The sequence below is a fragment of the Mastigoproctus giganteus genome, chromosome 3 (genome assembly GCF_048544385.1).
Source record: "Mastigoproctus giganteus isolate SK-2022 chromosome 3, ASM4854438v1, whole genome shotgun sequence".
Lineage (NCBI taxonomy): Eukaryota > Metazoa > Arthropoda > Arachnida > Uropygi > Thelyphonidae > Mastigoproctus > Mastigoproctus giganteus.
In genome coordinates this window covers 166,684,910-166,712,344 of record NC_143577.1, presented here as the reverse complement: position 1 = coordinate 166,712,344, position 27,435 = coordinate 166,684,910, and the positions used below count along the sequence as shown (strand labels likewise).

Below are 27,435 nucleotides of genomic sequence, written 5' to 3'. Positions count from 1 at the left end.
TGAAGATCCGATTATAAAAATTAATAGAGGTCTCAAGTCTTCATCAAGTAAATGCTTCAGCATAATGTAATGAATTCCATCTGGACCTGCAGCGCTATTGGAAGATCTGTTTAATGATTCTTGAAGTTCTATTAATGTAAATGGTTGGTTGTACGACAGTGAGCAGCGCATGAAGAAGTTGATTTTATACCGTTCTGCACCTGCTTTGATGTTCTGAAAGGTGGACGCATAGGTGGCAGAAGCTGAGATTTTTGCAAATGATTCTGCTAATGAATTTGCAACTTCTTCAGGAGTAGAAACGTCTTTCCTTCTCCAATGAAGTATCGGAGAGGGCAGCCGAGCAAATTTGCCATTTAATGCCTGTATTCTTTTCCAGATGACCCGTGTATCCGTGTCTTTGGTAATGGTTGAGGTAAAAGCAATCCATGAATCCCGTTTCGCTTCCCGCCTAACTTGTCTAGCTTTCGCTTTGAGTCTTTTATAAGAAATTAGGTTACTAGTGGTGGGATACTTGCGGAAATTATTCCAAGCTCGGTTTTTTCCTGTTTGGCAATTAAACAATCTGTATTCCACCAGTTATTTCTGTTTGTGATAAGGCGTGGATTTTGAAATGGAAGCATTAGCTGCAGTGAGAATCTGATTGGTTATATAAGTATTTACTTCATCAATATGTTGTCTTTGTACATAACATCTGTCTAAGAGTATTTGGGCAAAGTAGCCTTCCCACTTTGCCTTTTTAAACTGCCAGCTGGATCGTTGAACAGGATTCGGAGTTACTCTTGTTTGTACTGAGCAAATAATTGGAAAGTGATCACTGTTAAAGGGATCGGTTAATACTGACCATGTCATGATTGGAAAGATATATGTTGAACAAATTGACAAGTCTATTGCAGAAACAGATCCTGTTGCTAGGTGTATGTAAGTAGGAGATCCAGAATTTAATAAATTAAGATCATTATTGTTCATGAATTCCTCCATCAATTTGCCTCTTCTATCCATTGTAGCAGACCCCCCACAATGGATTATGTCCATTAAAGTCACCAAAGAGACAAATTGGAGTTGGGAGTTGTGAAATCAGGCTGTGAAGTTCTAAATGTGGAAGTGGTAGAGATGGTGAAATATAGATGGAAACAATGGTAACTGAAATACCAACTGCAATACGAGCTGCGACAACATCTAGAGTGGTTCTCAATTGGATCGGCCTGGATGGAATGTCAGAGTAACAAGAAAAGCTACTCCACCACGGGCAGGAGAGTTTGAACTCCTATCTCGTCTGTATCACATAATTTGAGAATTTTGGTGAAATTTGGGGTGACAAGAAAGTTTCCTGTAGGCATACACCTATGGGATTGAATTGAGCTAGTAAATCCCTTAAGTCATCAGAATGATTACTTAGTCCTCCACAGTTCCATTGTATGATGTTATACATTATTTAGATTTAGCTGAGGATGATTCGTCTGACTGTTTTTTGTTCGTGGGACATTTTTTCCAGTCTTTTTTTGGGAATGTGGGGCGTCCAATATCCATGGTGTCATCTGCATGGAGTTCTAGAATGGGCTCCTCGTTACTTAGCAGCTCATCTACATCCATATTATTGGTAGGTGCTTCCATTTTTTTAGAGACTGAGTGAGATTTTAATTGTTCTTTTTCAACTGAGACCAATGGAGTATGAGTAGGGATACTGATTGGAGTATTTGTGGCTTCACTAGTTTTTTTTGGAGGATTATGAGGATTATCTTTTTTAGAGGTTGAAAGTGTAAATTTAAGCCAATTCGCTAGAGAGGTGTTAGGCGGAACTGATACATATATTTGAGCTGAAGTAGAAACAAAGTTTCTAGTTCGAGCTGCATAAGAATGACCACTAGGCATGGTCGACATAACTTGTCTACGTGCCTCAGGAAACATGACTTTATTTTCAATTTTGTATTTTTGAATTTTCTTTCCTGTTATCCATAGCTCACAAGTTTTGGAAAAGGCTGGATGGCTTCCTTTGCAGTTTGGACAAACAGGAGTTTTGACTGAACAATCCGCTTGGGTGTGATCTTTAGAGCCACAGATGGGACATATGGTTTCCCCTCAACAAGCCTGCTGGGAATGGCCGTATTTCTGACATTTAAAGCAACGAACAGGATTCGGGATGTATGGTCGAATCCGGCAGCTTAAATAACCAGCTTTAATAGAGGATGGTAAGTCTGGAGTGCTAAATGTCAGAATGATGGATCTTGTTGGAGTAAGATTTCCATCTTTTTTCGTCATGGTCCGTTTTACATTTACTACTTTCTGACTGCTGAGTTCTTGGAATAGTTCTTCTTCGGAGACTGTAATTAGGTCCCACTCGCTGATGACACCTTTTGATGAATTTAGTGTTTTGTGGGGAGTAATTTCTACTGTCAACCCACCAAATGTTGTTTTTAACAGCTGCTCAGAATTTTTTGAGGTGGCTGTTTCTATCAGAAGGTCTCCGGATTGCAGTCTTTTAACCATTTTTGGTGATCCAGCAATTGACTCCAAGATTTTCTGAATTAAGAATGGTGATAACTTACCCACAGGTTGGGCAGTTAGGGAATGAATCACCAGGAAGTTTGGACAATCGTCATGACATTCTACTTCTCTTCGCAGTCTTTTAGGTTGACTTGAGTTATGGTCAGTGTTAGAATCTTCTACTCTTGAGCTCAAAGGCTCAAAGTTTGGATAATGATTTTTATCCATGATCGCTCCTTTTTGCCCTGGGGGTTTGCCTTTACCACCCAGCCACGGGGAGGCAGGAGCAGTGCCGCTTGGTAGCCAAGCGTAGAGTTAGTAAGTTAGTACGGCTAGCTAAATTAAAGAAAAAGGTACTTGCCTTCTTCTGGGCTCTCTTCTTAGTGTTTTTAAGTAAGTAGAGCTACTTAACAGAAAATTTTAATTCTAAGAGAAAAACAAGGAAAACTCTGTCACTTGGAGGAAAAACGCTTTATAAACACTCAAGAATCGCTTGGCACCCGGGGCCTAATATCAAGCAAAAAAAAAAAAAAAAAAAAAACTGGCTTCATCAAAAGGCAGAGACCTACAGATTTAAAGATCCTCAGTTCACTGTGCTCTTATTCGAGAGGTGACAGTATGCACCCACGCGAGACGGTCGCATTGCCTTGTGCTCCTGCTTAATGTATTTTGTTTCAATTCCATTTTTCTATCCAAGTCAAGTATTTGATATCCAGTGATTCCCAAGTGTCCTGAGTAACTAAATATGATAAAAGCATCACTATGGAATGACCAGATAAATTTTTATTAGCAATTTTGAATATTGAATTCCCAGCCAGCTATTTATTGTTTAAATCAGGCCACGGAATGCTTTGCAGTACAAGGTCACACTAACAAACGTATTGTGATCACAACCCCACCTAAAAGAGGTCAAAGCACAGCTGGATAGCTTCCCATGTCTCACTACTGAAGGTAGTGAGTTACCACTGCGACACTTTGAATGAACGGGAGAAAAGACTGCTAATTACCGCAGACCAGGAAGCTGCTTTAACTGAAGTTTTCTTGCATCTGACTTATTCCGCCCCAACCCATGTGTAACTTTTGAACGCGTTAAAATATTCCTGTCTGTCATATTGCAGAACAACTGTCCTTTTCGATTTTTCTACTATGTGCTGACTCTCATACTGCCGCATATCTTGGCTTCTAAACATTGGCAGAGATAATTGAACTACCACTTTACCCCTTGCGAACTATACTTACCACCTGTATAGGAATAACCCCGCTAATCCGAACCCTCGCAAATCAGAAGCCACAATTACCAAGTTAAATTCACACACCAACTATGTCTGACTTTGAGGAACAATTCGTTGAGGGTGAGATCTCTGTAGCCCTCACGCGAACCTGAAATGAGCAGCATTCCACGGAAGACCAGGAAGATGCTGAAGGACAGCGAACAGTACCAGCTGATAAAAAACGTCCAAGGAAACTGACTACCAAAGAGGAACAAAAAACAAACTCAGGAATGGGCCAAAATGAAGAGATAATTACAACCAACAATGACTACCAAACCACTACCCAACTACCAAACGGAACCATCACGGACCAGATACTGTCATTGCGCCTGGACCTGGAGGATATCATGCTCCAAAAGGATAATCTAATCACTACTGCCGTTACAGGAGAAATTATCCGTGTGTGGTCGAAAATGGAGCATGTGCTATCAAATTTGAACGTGAAACATGAGAACCAAAGCAAAACTTGACACCTTTCTAGATAAAAGGGTGAATGAAAATACTACAGCACCCCTTACATACGCCCAAGCGCTGAGGACGATTCCACCGGATACAACTACCACCAACAAACTAACGGATCATCATCAGAAGAAAAAGCTTGTCCTATTGAAAGCTATAAACAACTCATCGTTAGACTCGAGCAAATCAGTTAAAACTCTTGTGGTTCAGAAGCTTGCTCACGACTTAAAAACAACTAAAATAAAATCCATCAGGAAAACTAGAAACACTGGTGTCGTAATTGAGACTGCAACAAAACAAGAGGCCCAGGCAATCATTTCTAATCCTAGAATTAGTTCCCTCGGTCTAACAGCAGAATAACCCAAGAAGAAAGGCCCACCAATTCTTATTTTTGACTTGGACAGGGAAATTACTCCAGACAGCATCGCTGAAGAAATTTTACACAGGAACATTCAAGACTTGAACGAAGAAAAAAAGAGACAATGAGCACATAAAACCAAAATACTGCACCAAGTCAAAGTCTCCCAACCTTTGCAATTGGGTAGTGGATCTCTCTCCACAAACATGGAACCAACTAAAACTTCAAGACAGGATCTTTATTGGATGGAGCAGCCACCGCTTCAAGGAACATGTGACTGTTCCTAAATGCTTCAGATGCTGTCGTTTTGGGCACACCACCCACACGTGCACACAGACGGAACCTACCTATGGGCATTGTTCCCAAAAAGGGCATCATTATAGCAGTTGCCCAAACAAATCATCTGCTCCGATGTGCGCAAACTGCAAAGCAGTAAAACTGGACACCACCAAATACGGAGGATGTGGAAAGGTCAGGGAATGACCACCGCATATCCCCGGAGCAATATGGCCTTAGTTGCTAATGCACCTAAAAACCAAATAACAAACAAACAAGTAAAACTGGATGCATCCCATTCAATCAGGGACAGCAAATGTCCAATTTACATCAAGGCAAAATGAAACTAACAACTGAAGACCGACTATGGTAGTGAGGCCTAAACCATTCAACAACAGTGTTATTAAATGTATACAACTTAATGCTCAGCGAGCACCTGCAGTAGCGGAGGAAATAAGGAAAAAGGCAGATGAAGAAAACATTGATATATTACTACTGCAAGAACCATACACCCACTCCAAGAAAGTTAGAGGCTATCCTCTCACATATAAAATAATTCAAGCAGATGAAGATACTCCCTGGGCTGCCATAGTCATCCGGAACCTGAACATAATGGTCACCAAAATCTCTTCTCTCTGCACAATTTGGGCAGTGTGTGCCCATGTAATCGGTCCCTTAGGTGCCTTCTATTTAATATCACTCTATTGTAGACCCAGTCAAGACATCAGCCCAGCTATTGACTACCTAAGAACAGTTACCACTACTCTACCTAAAATCATCCTGGGGGCGGATGTTAACTGCTGTTCTCCTGCTTGGCACAGCCTCACAGCTGACCGACCTGGTTGCCATAATGGGCAGGTTTTGGAAGACTTTCTAGCCACCTCACCATTTAATATAATAAACAGGCCCAATAACCTCCCAACATTCTCTAGTACTATGTGCGAGTCTACAATAGACATAACAATTGCTACAAGATCAATCTCAAGTAAGGTGTCAGGGTGGCAGGTCAATGAAGCCTGGACCACCTCCAACCATAGAGCAATTACATACAGCCTCACAAGAAATATAGAATCAACTCCTACTCCGCACTACGATATCAACCGCTATGCCATCAGCAAAACTGGGAGCTATTCACCACCTCTCTCCAGTCAACAATCATGGATCACTTTCTGATATCCTCTCCCTGAATCCCGAACAGCATCAAAAGCTTGTCACTGACATCATCACCCTCTCCTGCAATCAATCTATGCCCAAGAAAAAACTTCTTCCAAGTGCTGTACCATGGTAGTCTCATGAACTCAAACACCTACACTGGACTGTTCATAACAAGAGGAAAGCTTTTCAGGGAGCTCGCACCTCTTGGCCAGCTACTGATGTGGAAGCCCTTCGTGAAGACTACAAGAAGACCAGGAACCAATACACTTCCATAATCAGGCAGTGAAAAAGAACTACATGGGAGCAGCTGGTTACCACCACTGGTAACTCAGACCCTTGGGGAGCAGTGTACCGAGTTACTACCAAAAAACTGCCAAGAGGAAAAGCAGTCCATTCCACAATAACACCACGAGGAATCATGACAACGTCATGGGAGCAATCCATGATGAATATCTTGAATACTCTTTATCAGCGACGCCAATCATCTCACAACACAACAGCAGCAAATTTGTCTAGATAATGACAATTACCACACTGACTATGTGGAGGAAGAATTTAACACTGAAGATCTGCAGCAAGCCGTTGGCAAAATGAAAGATAAAAAATCCCCAGGACTGGATCGTATTGAACTAGAAATACTAAAAAAGGTCGCCCAGGTAAATCCACAATTTCTGCTTAACCTGTTTAATAAATGCCTAAACGAGGGATCCTTCCCAGAAAGCTGGAAAATAGCTGAATTAAAATTAATACTCAAAAACCCATCGAAGCCTCCAGAACAGCCTAACTCATACCGGCCCATTGCCCTCTTGTCCACGTTGAGCAAGCTACTTGAACGCCTCCTCCACACCAGACTCCTAACACACTACACAGAAGCTGGCCTACAATCCAATTCACAGTATGGGTTTCGCCCAGGACGCTGCACAGAGGATGCTCTCTACCAAATAACCCAAGCTGCAGCCAGCACTAATTACAAGTACTTCCTCCTCATAACCATTGACTTTGCCGGGGCTTTGACATGCTCTGGTTATTTGTTATTGTTACTTGGTTTTTAGGAGCATTAGCAACTAAAGCCATATTGCTCCGGGATATGCGGTGGTCATTCCCTGACCTTTCCGCATCCTCCGTATTTGGTGGTGACGGGCTCGAACCCTGGTCTAATCAAGAAGCGTGTGCTACGCACTGCTGCTCCTTCCCACCTGGCTACGGAGGCGCCTTCACATGCTCTGGTGGCCAAGCATTCTTTGCAGGCTAAGACTGGCATGCATACCAGCCAACTTATACAAGTGTATACAAAGTTACCTTTCCAACAGGAAGATCACCTCACCATACTAGAAGCTCACCAAATCTATCTACAGAGGCTGCCCATAGGGTTCGGTCCTCGGCCCGTTCCTCTGGAACATCGTCCTTGATGAGTTACTTGGCCTAGATCTGGGCCCTGTTACTATCCAAGCATTCGCAGATGATATTACCATATCCATCACAGCGGACACCAGATGTGTCCGCTGTGATGGAGATGGTATGGCGCAGATGTGGGAAACCACAGGTGGTGCCCGACCCGCACACTATGTGCTCTTATTCAAAGCAACTGTACTCCCTATATTGGAGTTCACTGCTCCTATATGGAACCCACACTACACATATTTGATACAGCAAACTGAATCCCTGCAAATGAAATTCATCCACTATCTTTCCACATGTAATCTCATGTTTTACTACTGGATTTTCTAACTGAATCTCTGCTCTTACTTCAAGCTTCGATCTTTGGAAACCCAGCGAACTGTTGTGGATTTAAAGCAGTTTTATCACATCTTCACTGGTTCAACCTACCTGCCTGATCTTCTGTGCCATATTTATCTTCACGTTCCAGTGGTGGCTCCTAGACAGGAGTCTACTTTCCACATCAGTAACTCTAAGACAGAAATTTCCTAGAACAACTTCTTCAAAAGAAGAACAATGACACTAATGAACAAATATGATCTGGATATGGCTATGGACCAGAAAGTGTTTCACAGAACTATCAGGTTATCTGGTTGACGGATGTGATACAAGGTGGAAGTTGTTCTTTTAATTTTGTGTGTGCGTGGAATGAGTGATGTCTCCTGCTACTGTCTAAGATTCTCATCAGGCTGGACTAATGTCATGAATTCCTTTGATTTTCTTGAACCGGACTTTTGCCATTTGAATAGAACTATCATTACAATTGTGTGTTATTCTTCTATATATTTTATTTGTTTATTGTGTATATTTTATGTTAATAATAAAATATTGAAGTGGTGTCAGTTTTTGTTAAATAATTCCTGTAGAGTCATTACCAATGCCAAAATAAGACAGTGGAAGGCCCGGAACACCAGACAATTAATGAAAGTTTTTAATTCCTACATTAATCATATACACATACATACAAATAGAAATACATAGCAAATTCAATAATAATTTCTCAATAGTTTATATTCCCAGATGTAGCTGATACAAATTACAAAGTCACTAAATCCAATATGGTGATAGAGATAGCTTCTCTCCAAAATTGAAAATTTTCCCACCAAGATGAAATGAAGAAACAATGGCCACTAAAAATTATATTTCTCTACACACAACTTCAAAATTAGGAAAAAAAACTATAAACTTATGTTAATCTGAACATCAGTCAGATCAATATAAAGATAAAAATATGTACTTTGAGACTTTATAAGGCAGTACTTTTCCTTCCAGGAGAATTGTCCAACATTGAGCAGTTTTTCAAATTATTTTTGTGCAATGTACAACTAAAATAAATGGGAAGTTTTTTAGCTATATTTAGCCACTTTATTGACTAATTGTTATATTAAATTATTTTCTGTAAGTAGCTGATAGACCTAGTCAAGACTCTTGGTTTATTCTGAATTGAGACAGCGAGATTTTGGATGTTAATTAATACTTAAGTGTCCATAGATTTACCGTTCGTAACTTGCCGCCATTGTTATACGATACATTATATCCCAAACTAGATAGCGTTAGCTTAGTATAGTATATAATATTATCAATTAATCAGTAAAATTTATTAATCTTGTTGAACTTCATTGTCAATTAAATTGTACTCTTGAACTAAATACATATAACAACTTAGATTTTACAAACGTAACATAATTAATTAATACATAACTTGATATGGAAGTTATATAAAGAAAGTCGAAGATAATACTTGATACTGAAAAAAAATATATAGATATATAGTGTTACAACTGCGTTGGGATACAAATTTAGGGTTATAATTTTGTACTGAAATTGAATCGAAATCATGACTCAGACCAGAGCAGAAAAGCAAAAGGCTCAAGCTAAATGGAGTTCTGTGGCTCAGGGGAGAACGGGGGGGGGGGGGTGTTGCCCTCTGAATCACAGCCTTTTAAAATGCACTGTTGCTTGATGTTTGTGGAGCAATCAGGTACGGGACATGATATTGCCAATGGGGATGTCTTTGTGTGTGCGCGATGTAAGAAGTGTGAGGAAACGGGGCAACAACTCAGCGTTGTTATGGGCCTATATGAGAGCTTGAAGGACAGGGTGGATGCCCTCGAAGGATCTAAATTGAGAGGCCCATCAAGCTCTCAGTTGCCCACATCAACGCCAGAGCTTGCATTTGATCATCACGCAACACAGCGGCAAAACCCAAGGCAGAATGCGCTGGTCCCACAGGAACTAGTAGTTGTTGGTGACTATTGTCAGCGAAACGGGGAACATGCTATGTAAAAAGGATAGGTGGAACAGGACCAGGGTATGTCTGCCAGGGGCAAAGGTTAATGACGTTGTAGAGTGGATATCATCTTTTAAGGGCACAAAAGGTGATATTGTTGTACAAGTTGGCACTAATGATATCAAGATTAAAAAACTCCAAGTGTTTTGTATCATTATCTTCACTCATGCAAACCTTGTAAAAACAATTGAAGGGATGCAAATAGTTCAAAGGCTCCTCCAACTCTGCGTCTGCTTGATACCACATGCAGAAGAAACATCACAGATATGTGAAGTTGCATGTGAAGGAAAGAAAGCCACAACATATTGACAGCAAACATGTGGATTGATCACTTGCATACTAGCAAGCCTTTTCGGAATATATTGGATGATTGTTTTCTGCAGCAGCATGTTCGAGAGGCAACCAGAGAGGGTAATACTCTTGATCTGGTTATCAGCAGTGATTATTCGTGCATTAAGATTTTGCAGGAACCACTAGGTGGCAGTGATCACAGTATATTAATGAGGTATTTTCTTAAAGATATAATTATCATCAGGGGTAAAGGGAAGGGGTTTTTGCTTTCATAAAGGTGACTACAGTGGTCTCTGACAGTTTTTAAATTCTGTACAGTGGGACCAACTGATGATGTTACCAACAGCAAATTCTAAATGGGAAGCATTCAAGAAATTAATTGTGGAAGCTACTAGGCTTTTCATACAGATTAAGAAATAATGTTCAAGGTTTCGGGCTAAATGCATGTCAGATGAATTAATTAGACTCATTAGTTCATCATTAACAGGTGACACAGAAGCCATATAAGCTAGTCTGTTATTAAGTCACAAAGGAAATTAGGCAAGTGAAGGCAGATAACGATAAATCTTTGGCAAAAAGGATACTAAGAAAAACAGCGAGGACTTCTTTACTTATATAAACTCTAGAAGGAAAGGGATAAATCAGAATGGTCCACTTGATATTGATGGTTCGACTGTTGATGATCCTGCTCAGATAGCTGACAAACTGAATGAGTATTTTGAGTATTCACATATGAGGAATTCTTTAGGGAAGTGAAAGACGGAATCTTATTAATCTCTAACAGGGAGCTTAATGATTTTATAATAACTGAGAGCGGAGTGGAGGAGAAATTGTTGAAGTTAACGAGGAAAGACACCTGGGGTGAATGGGATCTATCCAGTTATATTAAAGGAGGCAGGAAAGGAAGTAACAAACCCTTAGCCATAATTATGACAGCATCCTTGGACTCAGGAGAGGTTCCCACAGACTGGAAATGTGCAAATGTATCCCCAATTCACAAAGAAGGATCAAAAGGTGACAAGAGTAATTACAGACCTGTTAGTTTAACTTCTGTTCCAAAGAAAATAATGGAGTCACAGGTTAAAAAAGCAAATTGCAGGACAAGACTGCAATAATAATTCAGACACAGCATGGGTTTGTTAAGGAAAAGTCTTGTCTGACAAATTTCATTGGATACTATGAAGGGTACAAAGGAACTGGATGCAAAAAATAATTTTGATATACTTGGATTTCAGGAAAACTTTTGATACTGTTGCACATGGAAGACTACTGTACAAATTGGAGCAGTATGGTATTAAGGGCAAGTGGCTACACTGGATAAAAGGGTGGTTGACTGGGAGAAGACAGAGTGGTAATCAATGGACACTGCCCTTCGTGGACTAATATTATTAGTGGAGTCCACCAGGGTATGATGTTGGGCCGGCTGTCGTTTTGTATACAGGCAACCCCCATATAACATAGTACTTCTACAACACATCAATGCCAACAACTTCTAGGTCACATCAATGCCAGAGCTTGCACATGAACATCAAGCAACACAGCTGCAACACCCAAGACAGAATGCGCTGGTCCCAAAAGTACTAGTTATTGTCGGTGACTATTGTCAGGGAAATGGGGAACGTATTATGCAAAAAAGATGGGTGCAACAGGACCAGGGTACATCTGTCAGGGGCAAAGGTTGATGATATTGCAGAGCAGATATTAGCATATGATGCAAGAAAGCAAGCTTACGGAGCATCGGCCAAAAAAAAAAAAAAACCTTCCACGTCACCCCTCCGTTCGTTCGAAATACCTGTCCAGCTCAGCCTTAAATTTATTTAGGCTATCAACTTCCACAACAAGGGATGGAAGTCTGTTCCACCAACCAACTACCCGCTGGCTAAAGGCAAATTTCCACACATCTATCCTACATCTGTCTTTCCTCAATTTGAATTTATGCCCTCTCAGCTGATTATTCTGAGCAAGAGGCAGTATCCCATCAGCATTGAGCATGTTCAAACCATTCAAGGCTTTGTACACCTCTATCAGATCACCTCGCTGGTGCCTAGTCTCCAGACACTAATTTGCAAAACTTAAAGTCTTTCTTCGTAAGAGCAACCCTTCGTTCCGTTCACTAACCTTGTTGCCCTTCTCTGTACTCGTTCCAGCAGCTCTACATCCTTCTTTTAAGGGCACAAAAGGTGATATTGTTGTACATGTTGGCACTAATGATATTAAAAAGTAGGAGACCAGCGGAATTACTTAACAATGACAGGTCAATGTTGAAAAAAAGCCATGAGTTAGGGTTGAATTTGAGGGTGTCTGCAATTCTGCCCAGACACGATAGGAGAGAGTATACGATGAGAGCCTTGTCAATCAATTCTGCCCTGGTGAGATTGTGCAAGGCTAAAGGGGTAGAATTTTTCTCAGCCTGGTCTGTGCTTGTTAACAGGAGAGACTTTCTACAGGGATAGGATACACTTAAATAGAAAGGGTGCAAGAATATTTGCTGATGCTATCGAGGCAGAGTTAGGTGGGTCAGAAAACTGCTAGCTTGAGGGGGGGATACACGTATTAATAGATTAACAGTAGCTGCTGGCAGAGATGAAAGTAATTCTTGCACTGCTTCTATTGAAATGCAATGGAGCAGCAGCCGGGAAAGAAAGGCAGATTTCCAGGACTGCTGGAAGTCATAGTGGAAAAAGTAAATACATAGGCTGTCTTAGGGTAACTAAGAGTAGAAACAAATGTACGTATACCTGCATGTACACCAATGCTAGGAATATAGTTAATAAATTTGATGAGCTTGAAGTGCTAGTCAAGACATCAAAGGCAGAATATTGTTGGGATATCAGAGATGTAGTGTCACACAGACGTAAGCAGTGCAGAATTTGAATTTGGGAGTACAATGTGTACAGAAAGGATAGACAGGACAGGAAGGGAGGAGTGGTTATGCTGTTAGTTAAGAAACAAAATCTAAGGAAGTGATGTTGATGGACAATGCAATGTTGAGTCTGTTTGGTGTGACATAAGCAATGGGAAAGGAAAAATGAGAATAGGCCTAATGAATCTGATGAGCATAATGAGCAATTGTGCAGAGAAATAGAGTGGGCCAGTAAATCAGAGTGTCTTATAATGGGAGATTTTAATTCCCCAGAGATTAACTGGAATTTGTAGGTTGGTCACTCTCACACTAGCAAGGCTTTTGTGGATGTATTGGATGACTGTTTTCTACAGCAGCAGCAGCAGCATGTTCGGGAGGCAACTAGAGGGAGTAATACTTGATTTGGTTATCAAGTATTACTCCCTCTAGGTTTGGTTATAGCAATTCTTCATGCATTAAGAATCTGCAGATAAAGGAACCACTAGGTGGCAGTGATCAGTGTGCCGAAGTGGGATTTACTCAAAGAGGTAACTACCATCAGGGATAAAGGGAAGCATTTTTGCTTTCGTAAAGGTGACTACGGTGGTCTGAGACAGTATTTAAATTCTATACAGTGGGACCAACTTATGATGTTACCAACAGCAAATTCAAAATGGGAAGCACTCAAAGAATTAATCTTGGAAGCTACTAGGATTTTCATACCAACTAAGAAATATTGTTCAAGGTTTAGGCCTAAATGGATGTCAGATGAACTAATTAGACATGTGGCAGAGAAGTAAAATGCATGGGATACATATAAATGAACAGGTGACACAGAAGCCTATTCTAGATTAACAGGTGACACAGAAGCCTATGATATCATAAACTGGTCTGTAACCAAGTCACAAAGGAGGTTAGGCAGGCAAAGGTAAATTATGAGAAATCTTTGGCAAAGGATGCAAAGAAAAACAGCAAAGAGGTCTTTACTTATGTAAACTCTAGAAGGAAGGGGATGAATCAGATTTGTCCACTTGATGTCAATGGTTCAACTGTTAATGATCCTGCTCAGGTAGCTAACAAACTAAATGAACATTTTGCATCTACATTCACACATGAGTAGCTATTCAGGAAAGGGAATGTCAGAGGTGTATTAAACTCTGGCAGTAAGCTAGATAATCTTGTAATAACTGAGAGTAAAGTGGAGGAGAAATTGTTGAAGATAAACATAAGAAAGGCACCCGAGGTGGATGGAATCTATCCAGTTATATTAAAGGAGGCAGAAAAGAAAGTAAGCAAACCCTTTGCCATAATTATGAGAGCTTCCTTGGACTCACGGGAGGTACCCATGGACTGGAGATGTACAAATGTGACCCCAATCCACAAAGGAGGATCAAAAGGGAGACACAGGTAATTACAGACCTGTTAGTTTAACTTCTGTTCCAAGGAAATTAGTGGAGGCACTGGTTAAAGAAGCATTGCAGGATCATCTAGACAAGAATTCGGTTATAACTCGGACACAGCATGGGTTTGTTAAGGGGAAGTCTTGTCTGACCAATTTGATTGGATGCTATGATGTAGTCACAAAGGAACTGGATGCAAAGAATAATTTTGATATCATATATTTGGATCTTAGAAAGGCTTTTGATACTGTTGCACATGGAAGATGCTGCACAAATTGGAGCAATGTGGCATTGGAGGCAAATTGCTGCTATGGATAAAGGGATGGTTGAGTGGGAGAAGACAGAGTGGTAATCAATGTGCACTGCTCTTCGTGGACTAATGTTATTAGTGGAGTCCCCCAGGGTTCAGTGTTGGGTCTATTGTTGTTTTCTGTATTTATCAATAATATTGATGATGGTATATCAGACTTAATGTCCAAGTTTGCAGACGATACGAAGGTCGGCAAGGTTGTTAATGACACTAATTACATTCGTACGCTGCTGCAACAGGATCTAGAAAAGTTGAGCAGATGGGCTGAGAGGTGGAAACTGAATTTTAACATTGACAAATATAAAGTACTGCATGTGGGAAGTAGTAACCCCATAGTAACGTATCAACTGTGTGGTACTACACTGACAGTGGTAGAGAGTGAGAAGGACTTGGGATAATTGTGCAGACAGATATGAAGTTTTCTGAGCAGTGCAGACTGTCTGCAAGAGTAGCTCATGGTGTTTTGTCAATGACATATGGGAATTTTTCTAGCAGGGATAAGGAGGTGATTATCCCCTTGTATAAGGCAATGGTCAGGCCACACCTTGAGTACAGTATACAGGTCTGGAGGCCTCATTTTAAGAAGGATGTAGAGCTATCGGAAAGAGTACAGAGAAAGGCAACAAAATTAGTGAATGGAACAAAAGGTTACTCTTACAGAGAAAGGCTTAAGTTTTGCAAATTACAGTGTCTGGAGACTAGGCACCTGCGAGGTGATCTGATTGAGGTGTATAAAGCCTTGAACGGTTTGAGAATGTTCAATGCTGATGGGATTCTTCCTCTTGCTCAGAATAATTGCCCAAGAGGGCATAAATTCAAATTGAGGAAAGACAATTATGAACAGCATGATATTTGTAGGATAGATGTGCGGAAGTTTGCCTTTAGCCAGTCGGTGGTTGATTGCTGAAACAAAACTTCCACAGATACAAGGCAGATAGCTTAAACAGATACAAGGCAGAACTTGACAAACATTTGGAGCGGGTGGATGGGTGAAATGAGAAGGGTGTGTGTGTTTTTTTTTTTTTTTTTTTGGCTGATGCTATATAAGCTTGCTTTCTTGCATCATGTGCCCTTGCTAATGCTAACACGATTGATAAATTGCAGCAATCCTCGCACAGTACTTATATAACACAACTTCGCTTAAACACAGAGAACTGCGGAAAACCTCACATAACACAGTATTTTTCAGTTTTTGTGCGGAGAAAACCCTCAACATTTTCATTCTTTTTTGCGAGTCCCTGCTATTAATTCGCTAGTCATTATGCAAAAAAAAAAATTGGGAAATTCTCATATTTTATTTTGTTGGGAAATTCTCATCACAGGTTCTGTGCTATTGAACTTGTGACTGTTTGAGACCATAAAAAATTCTGAATTGGAAGCATGCAGTCTGTGACTTAAGGTTTTTGTAACGTTATTTTGGTTTTTATTTGATTGTTTATAAAATTTTTCCGGGTATGTATTTGTTCTTAACTGTATTGGAATAATTTCTTTGTGAATTAAATTCCAGCCCTAAACTATGCCTAAGAAACTTAGCCATAATTTGAGTAACTGGCAATTTATTTAAAGGATGGTTTCTAAATTTTGTACCAGCTATAGAAAACTATTTAAATCAGAAAAATCTAGAATTCAAAGTTTTTATTACTATTGGATAACATGCCAGCCCATCCAAAATGTTGAAGTAATGTTCCTACCACCTAATACAACTTCTTTAATTCACCCATTAGATCAAGGCATTGTATCTACCTTTAAAACTCATTACATCAGAAAATCATTACAATGGATTTTGGAAAAAATTGATTCTGAATCTACTGAAGTGATGGAGGCATGGAAACATTTTTCTGTTGTGGACTGTATCGGAATCATAGCTTTATCGCTCAAAGAAGTAAAACAGTCACATTAAATACGTGTTGGAAAAATATATGGCCAGAGTCAGTTCATTCAGGAAATATGGTCGAACTGGCAGAAAACAGAATCGGTGTAATAGTAGAACTTGCTAAGTTGGTAGGATGGAAAGGCTTTGTTGATATTACTGAAGACATTCAAGAATTACTGGTAGAAAACGAAGCTGGCAAAGCGGATTTGGTGGAAATAGCATTGGAGATAAACCAAATCAATTCAGAGGATGATAGCACAGATGAAAGTTCTGAAGTTCCAAATTTTGCACTGAAAAGCAGAAGGGAAGGCAAACTCAGGCAAGAAATTAGAATCTTATTTTTTGAATGCAGATTCTTTTGCTGAAAGGAACACAAAATTCAAAAGGGAGCTTCAAAAATGCTTAGCTCCATACCATCAAATTTATGAAGATCTATCAAGCAAACAATCCCAGAATACAGATTTTTAAAAGAGAGCAGAAGATACACAAAATCTTGATGCTGCAGAAGAAAGTTCAGAAGGTGAAGATCTTCTGCAACAAAGAAAATGTTCTCGTTTGATTGTGCTTAGCAGCAATGAAGAGGAAACAATTAAATGAATGTACATTATCTGACATATGTATCACAGTTTGTAAGACATTTGTTCAGTTATTACTATTTTTTAATAAAAAGTAGGTTTCCGACAGTTATAAAAAAATGTATTTTTGTTAGCTTTTGTAAAGTAACCACCCCTTTTTGTACTGATTCTTAGTCCCGTATAACACGATTTTGCACTACACGAGATTTTACAGGAACATAACTACCATGTTATACAAGGGTTATCTGTATTTATCAATGATATTGATGAAGGTATATCAGGTTTATGTCCAAGTATGTAGATGATACAAAGGTTGGCAGGGTTGTTAATGACAGTAATGGCAGTGTACTACTGCAACAGGATATAGAAAAGTTGGGCAGATGGGCTGAGAAGTGGCAATTGAAGTTTAATATTGACAAATACAAAGTACTGTACTGTACTGCATATGAGTAGAAGTAACCCCAGAGAATCGTACCAACTATGTGGTACTACACTTAGAGTGGTAGAAAATGAAAAATACCTGGGAGTAATTGTACAGTCTGATAGGAAATTTTCTGAGCAATGCAGACACACTGCCAGAGCAGGTCATGGGGTATTGTCAATGATATACAGCAGGGGTGGCCAACTTAATTTGTGATGCGATCTACTTTTTTTCTTCAAAATGTGCCGCGATCTATTTCAAGGATTTCATTGCACATGGTGAAAAAAGTTAATCAGCACATAGAAAAATTTTGTTTATAAATTTTAAAATTAAATACAATTCAGAATTCTTATTTTAAATTCATACGTGTTTAAATTTTTAATTTATGTGAAATTTGTGTCTTCATGTCATCTGCCAAGCTTTCAAAATCGCAGATATACTGTGATAAGGCCAACCGTAAAGAATCTTCTGTATGCAAGTCCATAAGAGTAGTACGATTCTTCATCTTTGTTTGTTTCAAATACGAAAAGGCTGATTCACATAGATATGTGGAACCAAAACAGAAATTTAAAAGTTCACTGCATTTTTTTTTTACATTTGAGTACTTTTCTTGGCAAACATATTTCCAAAAGTCTTTTTCTGATGATCTGGCTTTTAGGAAGATATAGTTTCGCAATGTAATAATTTCATTTTCAAATAATATTTTCCCCACGTGAAAAATCTCAGTGATTTTTTCTGCAATTTGTTTCATATCTAAGTTGATATTAAATGGATAAGAAATATACTGAACAATGTCTTCAATTGTTTTAAAATCACTGAATCTAGTTTCAAAATCATCCACAACTTTCTCAATTTCAGAAACATATTTCTCACTATTAAATTCAAAAATAGGATATTTTTCAAATGGTTTTGAAAAATGATCGAATTTTTTTTCTTTGAGGTCCTTAGCCATTGCCAAAAATTGAAACCAAAAACTGATGCCAAAAAAATACTACTAATCATGTCACCCACATTTTTATTTTTTCCTTGTAATTCCAAATTCAGATCACTTAATTTACTGGTAAAATCTGCCAAAAAAGGCAGATCACACAACCACTCTAATCTTGTAGCTGCTGATAATCATCTCCCCTTTGATCAACAAATTTTTTAATTTCATTCAACAAATTTAAAAATCTCTGTAGTAACTTACTCTGACTCAGCCACCTCACCTCAGATCTGGTTTATTTTCATAGAGTTGCATTTTGAAAAGTCTCCTTTGAAGACAATGTCCTCTGATGGAATTCACAATTTTGAAAGCTGTGTCCATAACACTTTTAGTATTTAATCTTTTGCTGGCTAACACATGTTGGTGAATGATAGTGGTAACTCAAAAAATCTGGGAATTCATCATCCTTTTGGCACGCACAATGTGATGAATCCGTTAAGATACCCCGTCATGACTTTAGCTCCATCTGTTGTTATTGAGATGAGCTTAAATAGTGGTAATTTAATTTTTTCAATAAAATATTTGAATGTGTTAAGTATATCAAAACCTCTAGTTCATTCTTTTAACGAAACCATTCCTATCAGTTCTTCTCTAGTGGCAGAATCATCAAAAACCATACAAATAAAAATGAGCAATTGAGCTGTATGTCCATAACACTTTTATTATTTAAAGAGAATCTGTTCTTTCTAAAAATGTGTCGTTGATGAATTGACCATCAGAAAATAGTTTGCCGCATTTTTTGCAAGACGACCACTTCAAATGATGCTACAGTTACTGCTTTAGATTGTAAATTGGGTGTCATGAAGAAATTTTGTTGTGCGAATAATCTGAATTTAAGTTTATTTTTTCTAAGGTCACTATTAGGCAGAAAATCTGATTGGTATTTACCATGGAGTGGTTTGAAGTGCCTTTCTAAATTTCGTTTTTTGGGTATAGCCGCGGAAGCAGTGCAAATCAAACAACATTTTTCTTTTATCATTACTAAAAAGTATTCTCATTATTCTCAGTATAAAAAGTAATTCTCACTCTTGATGAAAATTATGCGTTTTACTCTTTTTCGTAGTATTCATTTTAAATCAAAGGGTATTAAATTAACGTATAAGTACTGTCCAGTTATTAATATTAAGTAATCTAAATAAGAATTCGACGCATGCACTACGTTCTCGACAACGTAACTGCGTGAATTTTCACTAGACATAACAATAATAACATTTAAATTTTGACTAATCTATTTTTATATATATTTAAAATTCGTCGTGATTGACCGAAATTAAAGCAGAGATAGACTGGTAGATCACGATCGACTTGTTGGCCACCCCTGATATACAGGAATTTTATTAGTAGGGAAAAGGAGGTAATTATCCCTTGGTATAAGACCATGGTCAGGCCATGCCTTGAGTACTGCATACAGGCCTGAAGGCCTCATTTTAAGAAGGATGTTGAGTTGCTTGAGTATGTACAGAGAAGGGAAACAAGATTGGTGAGGGGAATGAAGGAGTCCTCTTACCAAGAAAGGCTTAAGTTCTGCAAATTGCAGCGGCTGGAGACAAGGCACCTGTGAGGTGATATGATTGAGGTGTATAAGGCATTGAATGGGTTGAGCATGCTGAATTCTGATGGGATTCTTCTGCTTGCTCAGATTATGAACCTGAGGGTGCATAAATTCAAATTGAGGAAAGACAGTTGTAGAATAGATGTGCAGAAATTTTCCTTTAGCCAGCAGGTAGTTGATTGCTGGAACAAACTTCCATCTCGCCGTGGAAGTTGATAGCTTAAATAAATTCAAGGAGGAACTGGACAAACTTTTAGAGGAAATGGATGGGTGAAATTTTTTTTTTTTTTGGTTGATGCTTGCTCTCTTGCATCACATGCCTCTATTACTACTATCTTAATGAAGGTGTTCCAAATTCTGTATACATTAATTTGTATCTTTTTTTATATATCACACTTCCAATTAGCATAAAGTGATTCACGATACACATAATTGCAATATGTGATTTCAGCATCTGAGAATGCTTCTCAGAAAATAATCTTGCTGCTGTTCTAGCATTTCAGCCACATTCTCCAGATAGTAATACAACTCACATATATTGGAAAACAAGCTTTCACACAATTTTATAAATGTGCCCATGAATAAACAACAAAAAGTCTTACTTCTAATGAATTTTGCTGAACTCTTCATTCGGTTCATGCAACTCAGTCAATACTGTGATATATGAATTTCATGCTTCCACCACACACTAGTGCATATTCTAGATTTTACTGCACCAACTGAATGGTCAATTAGCATTAGCAGAGGCATATGATGCAAGAAAGCAAGCTTATTCAGCATCAGCCAAAAAAAAAAAAAAAAAACCTCTCCCATTTCACCCCTCCGTTCGGTCGAAATACCTGTCCAGTTGAGCTTTAAATTTGTTTAGGCTATCAACTTCAACAACAAGTGATGGAAGTCGGTTCCACCAACCAACCACCCGCTGGCCAAAGGCAAATTTCCGCACATCTATCCGACATCCGTCCTTCCTCAATTTGAATTTATGCCCTCTGAGGTGATTATTCTGAGAAAGATGAAGAATCCCATTGGCATTGAGCATGCTCAAACCATTCAAAGCCTTATACACCTCTATCAGATCACCTCGCCGGTGCCTAGTCTCCAGACTCTGTAATTTGCAAAACTTAAGCCTTTCTTCGTAAGAGCAACCCTTTGTTCCATTTACTAATCTTGTTGCCCTTCTCTGTACCCGTTCCAGCAGCTCTACATCCTTCTTGAAATGAGGCCTCCAGACCTGTATACAGTACTCATGATGTGGCCTAACCATTGCCTTATACAAGGGAATAATCACCTCCTTATCCCTGCTAGAAAAATTCCTGTATATCATTGACAAGACACCATGAGCTACTCTTGCAGCTCGTCTGCACTGCTCAGAGAACTTCATATCTGCCTGCACAATTACCCCCAGGTCCTTTTCATTCTCCACCACTGTCAGTGTAGTACCGCAGAGTTGATACATTGCTCTGGGGTTACTGTTACCCATATGTAGTACTTTACATTTGTCAATGTTAAACTTCATTTGCCACCTCTCAGCCCATCTGTTCAACCTTTCCAGATCCTGTTGCAGCAGCATAGCGTCAGTAGTGTCCTTAACGACCCTGCCAACCTTTGTATCATCTGCAAACTTAGACATTAAACTTGATATCCCATCATCAATATCATTCATAAACACCGAAAACAACAATGGACCCAACACTGAACCTTGAGGAACTCCACTAATAACATTAGTCCACGTTGAGCAGTGTCCATTGATTACCACTCTCTGTCTTCTGCCACTCAACCATCCCCTTATCCATAGCAGCAATTTGCCTCCAATGCCACACTGCTCCAATTTGTGCAGCAGTCTTCCATGTGCAACAGTATCAAAAGCCTTTCTGAGATCCAAATATATAATATCAAAGTTATTCCCTGCATCCAGTTCTTTTGTGACTACATCATAGTATCCAATCAAATTGGTCAGGCAAGACCTGCCCTTAACAAAACCATGCTGCGTCTGAGCTATAACTGAATTCTTGTCTAGATGATCCTGCAGTGCTTCTTTAACCAGTGCCTCCATTAATTTACCTGGAACAGAAGTTAAACTAACAGGTCTATAATTACTTGTGTCAGCCTTTGATCCTCCTTTGTGAATTGGGGTTACATTTGCACATCTCCAGTCTATGGGTACCTCCCCTGAGTCCAAAGAAGTTCTCATAATTATGGCTAGGGGTTTGCATACTTCCTTTGCTGCCTCCTTTAATATAACTGGATAGATCCCATCCACCCCAGGTGCCTTTTTTATGTTTATCCTCAACAATCTCTCCTCCACTTTCCTCTCGGTTATTACAAAATCATCCAGCTCACTGCCAATGTTTACTTTACCTACATCATTCTCCTTCCTGAATAACTCCTCATGCGTGAATGTAGATGCAAAATACTCGTTTAGATTGTTAGCCACCTGAGCAGGATCCTCAACTGTTGAACCATCAATATCCAGTGGACCAATCTGATTCATCCCTTTCCTTCTCGAGTTCAAGTATGTAAAGAACTCCTTTCTGTTTTTCTTTGCATCCTTTGCCAAGGATTTTTCGTAGTCTGCCTTTGCCTGCCTAATCTCCTTTGTGACTTGGTTACAGACCAACTTATATCTATCATAGGCTTCCATGTCACCCATTAATTTGTATGTATCCCATGCATTTTTCTTCTCTGCCACATGTCTCATTAGTCCATCTGACAACCATTTAGGCCTAAACCTTGAACAATATTTCTTAGTTGGTATGTAAAGCCTGGTAGCCACCAAGATTAGTTCCTTGAATGCTTCCCATTTTGAGTTTGCTGTTGGTAACATCATCAGTTGGTCCCACTGTATAGAATTTAAATACTGTCTCAGACCATCATAGTCGCCTTTACGAAAACAAAAGCCCTTCCCTTTACCTCTGATGGTAGTTACCTCCTTGAGTAAATCCCACTTCAACACACTGTGATCACTGCCACCTAGTGGTTCATTTATCTGCAGGTTCTTAATGCATGAAGAATCACTACTGATAATCAGATCAAGAGTATTGCTCCCTCTTGTTGCCTCACGAACATGCTGATGTAGAAAACAATCATCCAATAAATCCACAAAAGCCTTGCTAGTGTGCGAGTGACCAACCCACAAATTCCAGTCAATATCTGGGAAATTAAAATCCCCCATTATAAGACTCTCTGATTTACTGGCCCACTCTATTTCCCTGTACAATATATTATTATACTCATCAGAGTCATTAGGCCTATAGCACACTCCTACTCTCAATTTTGATTTCCCTATGCTTATGTCACACCAAACTGACTCGACACTGCCCTGTCCATCGATGTCAACTGGCTTCACTTCCTTTGACTTTATGTGTTTCTTAATTAATATCATAACCCCTCCTCCCCTCCTGTCCTGTCTATCCTTTCTATATACATTGTATTCCCCAAATTCCAGTTCCGCATTACTTATATCTGTGTGACACCACGTCTCTGATATCCCAACAATATCTGCCTTTGATGTTTTGAGCAATACCTCAAATTCATCAAATTTATTTACCAAACTCCTAGCATTGGTGTACACGCAGGTATACATGCACCTGTTTCTATTCTTAGCTACCCTAACACAACCCATGTGTTTACTTGTAACGCAATGACTACCAGCAGTCTCTGAAATATCCTGCATCTTGTTTTGCAGACTTCTGCTCATTTGAATAGAAGCAGTGCAAGAATCACTTCCACCTCTGCCAGTGGCTACTGTTAATCTATTAGTCCTTGTATCCCCCCCAACTAGCAGTTTTCCGACCCACCTAACACTGCCTCGACAGCATCAGCAAAAATTCTTGCACCCTTTCTATTTAAGTGTACCCCATCCCTGTAGAAGCAATCTCTCCTGTTAACAAGTACAGTCCAGGCTGAAAAAAATTCTACCCCTTGAGCCTTGCACAATCCCTCCAGGGCCGAATTGATCGACAAGGCTCTCATCATATACTCCCTCCTATCGTGTCTGGGCAGAATTGCAGACACTTTCAAGTTCAACCCTAATTCACGGCTTCTTTTCAACAGTGACCTGTACTTGCTAAGTAATTCCGCCGGTCTCCTACTCTTAATATCATTAGTGCCAACGTGTACAACTATATCACCCTTTGTGCCCTTAAAAGATGATATCCGCTCTACAACGTCATCAACCTTTGCCCCTGGCAGACATACCCTGGTCCTATTCCACCTATCCTTTTTACAAAGTATGTTCCCCGTTTCCCTGACAATAGAGTCACCAATAACTACTAGTTCCTGTGGGACCAGCGCATTCTGCCTAGGGGGCTGCCCCTGTGTTGCCTGATGACCAAGTGCAAGCTCTGGCGTTGATGTGGGCAGCTGAGAGCTTGATGGGCCCCTCAATTTATTTCCTTCGAGGGCATCCACCCTGTCCTTCAAGGTCTCATAAAGGCCCATACTGTCAGGTATTTGACATTCACAGTGGACCAGTGAGAATGTGGCGATTCATGGGACATTTAAACTGACAATCCGCACATTTAATTCTGTAACTGGCTCTTTATACTGTGGTTTACATTTGCTTTCAAAACTATACTCCTGTTTATCATTTAAATTATTACTTGATATGAGATTCTTTCATATAAACAATGCACAATATTGTAAATTATTTGTGTGTGAATATCTGCTGTTTTGTTACAGAATTAAAATTATTGTAATCTGTCTCTGCTGTTCTTAGTTACATTACCTTTCATGTAAACATTAGCAGCAGCCATAGTGTTGTTCAATGTTACTGATAACTGATCTTTGATAAGAAATGGCCAAAATCGCAAAAGTAAGCACCCAAATATCCATTCAACAGTTCATTTATTTATTTTTTTTTTTATTTCCTGATAATGAATTTATTATTGCACATGTTTTTTTTTTTTTTTTACTTAAACTCCAGAATTATTTTCAATTAATTCTTATGAATGCTATTTCTTTCCTCACTGTTTGCAAGGGGAGATGCAACACAACTACACTTATACATCTGTTTGACACTGCTAAATGTGCCTATTGAAAAGTGATCATCATATTCAATAGTTGTTTGTGTGTTTTTTCTTCTTTTTTTTTTCAAAAAAAAAAAGTGGACTGATGTTTTAGACTAAACCAAAAACAAGGAACTTCCCCATTAAGAAAAAAGCACATGACTAGGCAAAATTTAAATTAAGAAATCGTAAAGCCTAAATGGTAATACAGAGTTCGATTTAAACAGAAAATTCAAAAAACTTCAACCTATTATATGACAAAAAAAAAAAAAAAAAAAAAGAAAGATGCAGGCAACAAATAGCCTAAAAATTAGGCAAGATTGAACCTGCAGTTTGGTGCATTTTAATTTGAAAAACAAGGGAGAGAAAATTAACAAGTTTACAAACTGGAAAATAGTTGAGACAATTAGCTTAATATGTTTATAGCATTTTTTTATAACTAATAAAAGTTTTGTTGAAAATGACATGTAAAACAATTTTTTAATTTTTCATTATATTAAAAAATGCACATAATAATCAATGCAATCCATTAACAAAAGATTAATGTAGTGGATTACTGCAAGCTGAATTAAAAAAAAAAAAATCAGAACCTTTTTCAGAACTAAAACAACTTTGCTATGATTTAAGGCACATCTCAACAGTGGATGAGTTCTCTCATTAACCCATCCACTGTTGGGTTAATGAGAGAACTTACAAGCTGCAAATTCATTTATGCCTTACACGCTGAGATTTTCCATATATATATATATATATATGGAAAAAGTGTAGGTAATTGTGAAACCGGTAAAATATAATAGACAATAAATACAGTAGAGCATCGATAATCCGAACAAACTGGGACCAGGGGTAGTTGGGATTTCTGATTTGTTTGGATTTTTGAACTTAACAAAAATGCTGTTCTGGAGACAAAAAAAAAAAAAAAAAAAGAAGTTTAGTAAATTTAGAAATAAAACACTAAATAAAAACACTATGTATGTTTATTCATAAGTAACAAAACAAATGGAACTTTCATCCACAATAACACATATGCATAGGTTTTTAATGAAAATAATTACTTATTTGCTGCAAGATCTCTCATCTTTTCAGCAAGAATAGTTGAGATGGACAGCATTCAGTTTGTTGATCATTTGTCGATTCAGCATCTAGTTTGTTCGTCAATTTTCAAGTATCATTTAATTTTGTTAATTGATAAGGTAATAAAAGTGTAAATTTGTGCTTTATATCTTCATTTTCATAGCCTGTGGATAATATTCCTCAGATTTTTGCTTATTAGAATTACCATTTAATAGAATCAGAATTCAATTTTCAAATGTGATCACAATAACCGGTGCTTATTGTAATTATTTTATGGCACTGGCATAAAAAAACAATGCTGGCTTGTTTGGATTTTTTAACCTCTACTGTAACAGATTTGATTTTTAATGTAAAGTTGAAAAAAAAAAGTGGGGGAAATGCAGTGTACATTCACGGTTACTTTATTGTAGTTGCAAAACAAGAGCATTCTGTACAGCTCTAATTATTAAATTTGTATATTAACTTACAAAGATTTTCTTCTCCCCTCATATCTAATCTGTGCAGAAAACTACAATGCAAGGATGGCAAACTAATGGGTTGCACAGAGAAATTTATAGGCCTGTGGCCACCAAGAAATAGTTTGTTATAAAAAAAAATTGTTTTTTTGAAAGCAAATTTGTTTTTATGATTAATCAGCCACATCTGATGGTGAAAACTATAAGTGTAATTAAGTGCAGAATTATTGTCAATGAAGTCTTCATTAGAAATTTGATTACTGTTATTTTTCATAACAATAAAGACTAATTACTAATATTAGTCAGTTTTTCCCCCTATGGGTAGGCAAAACTTGTTACTCATATTTTTACTTTAAGCTTATTTTAAATACATAGGGCAGAAGTGGTTCACCATCACTGCTATAATCAATTGTTCACTTCGCTTACCAGTACATTCATTTTCCAAAATAGATGAATAGGATTCACATTTTATACTAAATTTTAATAACATTTACAGTAAACCTTTAACCAGTGTCCAGTAGTTTTATTCGGGGATTATCAAAAAAGTGTCAACTATGTTTTAAATCTGAAACAGGAAAATTTCACACTTGCAAAATAACAACCACAAAATAACTCATAAATTGGGGAGATACAAAGTTAAAAATGGTAAAGAAATAAATAAATTTGGGGTTATATAGGCAGACATGAAATTCTCTATACAGTGCAGACTGTATGGGAATCTGTCTGCACTGAACTGAGAAAGGTGGACAGTGTCCTGTCAATGGTTAATCAAACAATTGCTTATACAGGTAAGGTAAGATAAAGCAAGGAGCAGCCATTCTCAATCTACTGCAGGCTGGAAACCTCATCAATAATTCATGTGAGGAAAATGGAACATAATCTGCCAAAGTTGTGCAGTGCAGATTAACAGACTGGCCGTATTTA

At 38.4% G+C, this 27,435-nt stretch overlaps 1 protein-coding gene across 1 annotated transcript in view; it reads right to left on the bottom strand.

Moving 5' to 3' along the window:
* The window catches only part of LOC150088395 (fasciculation and elongation protein zeta-2-like), a 224,977-nt gene that overhangs the window by 169,975 nt on the left and 27,567 nt on the right, over positions 1-27,435 (bottom strand). The window lies entirely within an intron of this gene.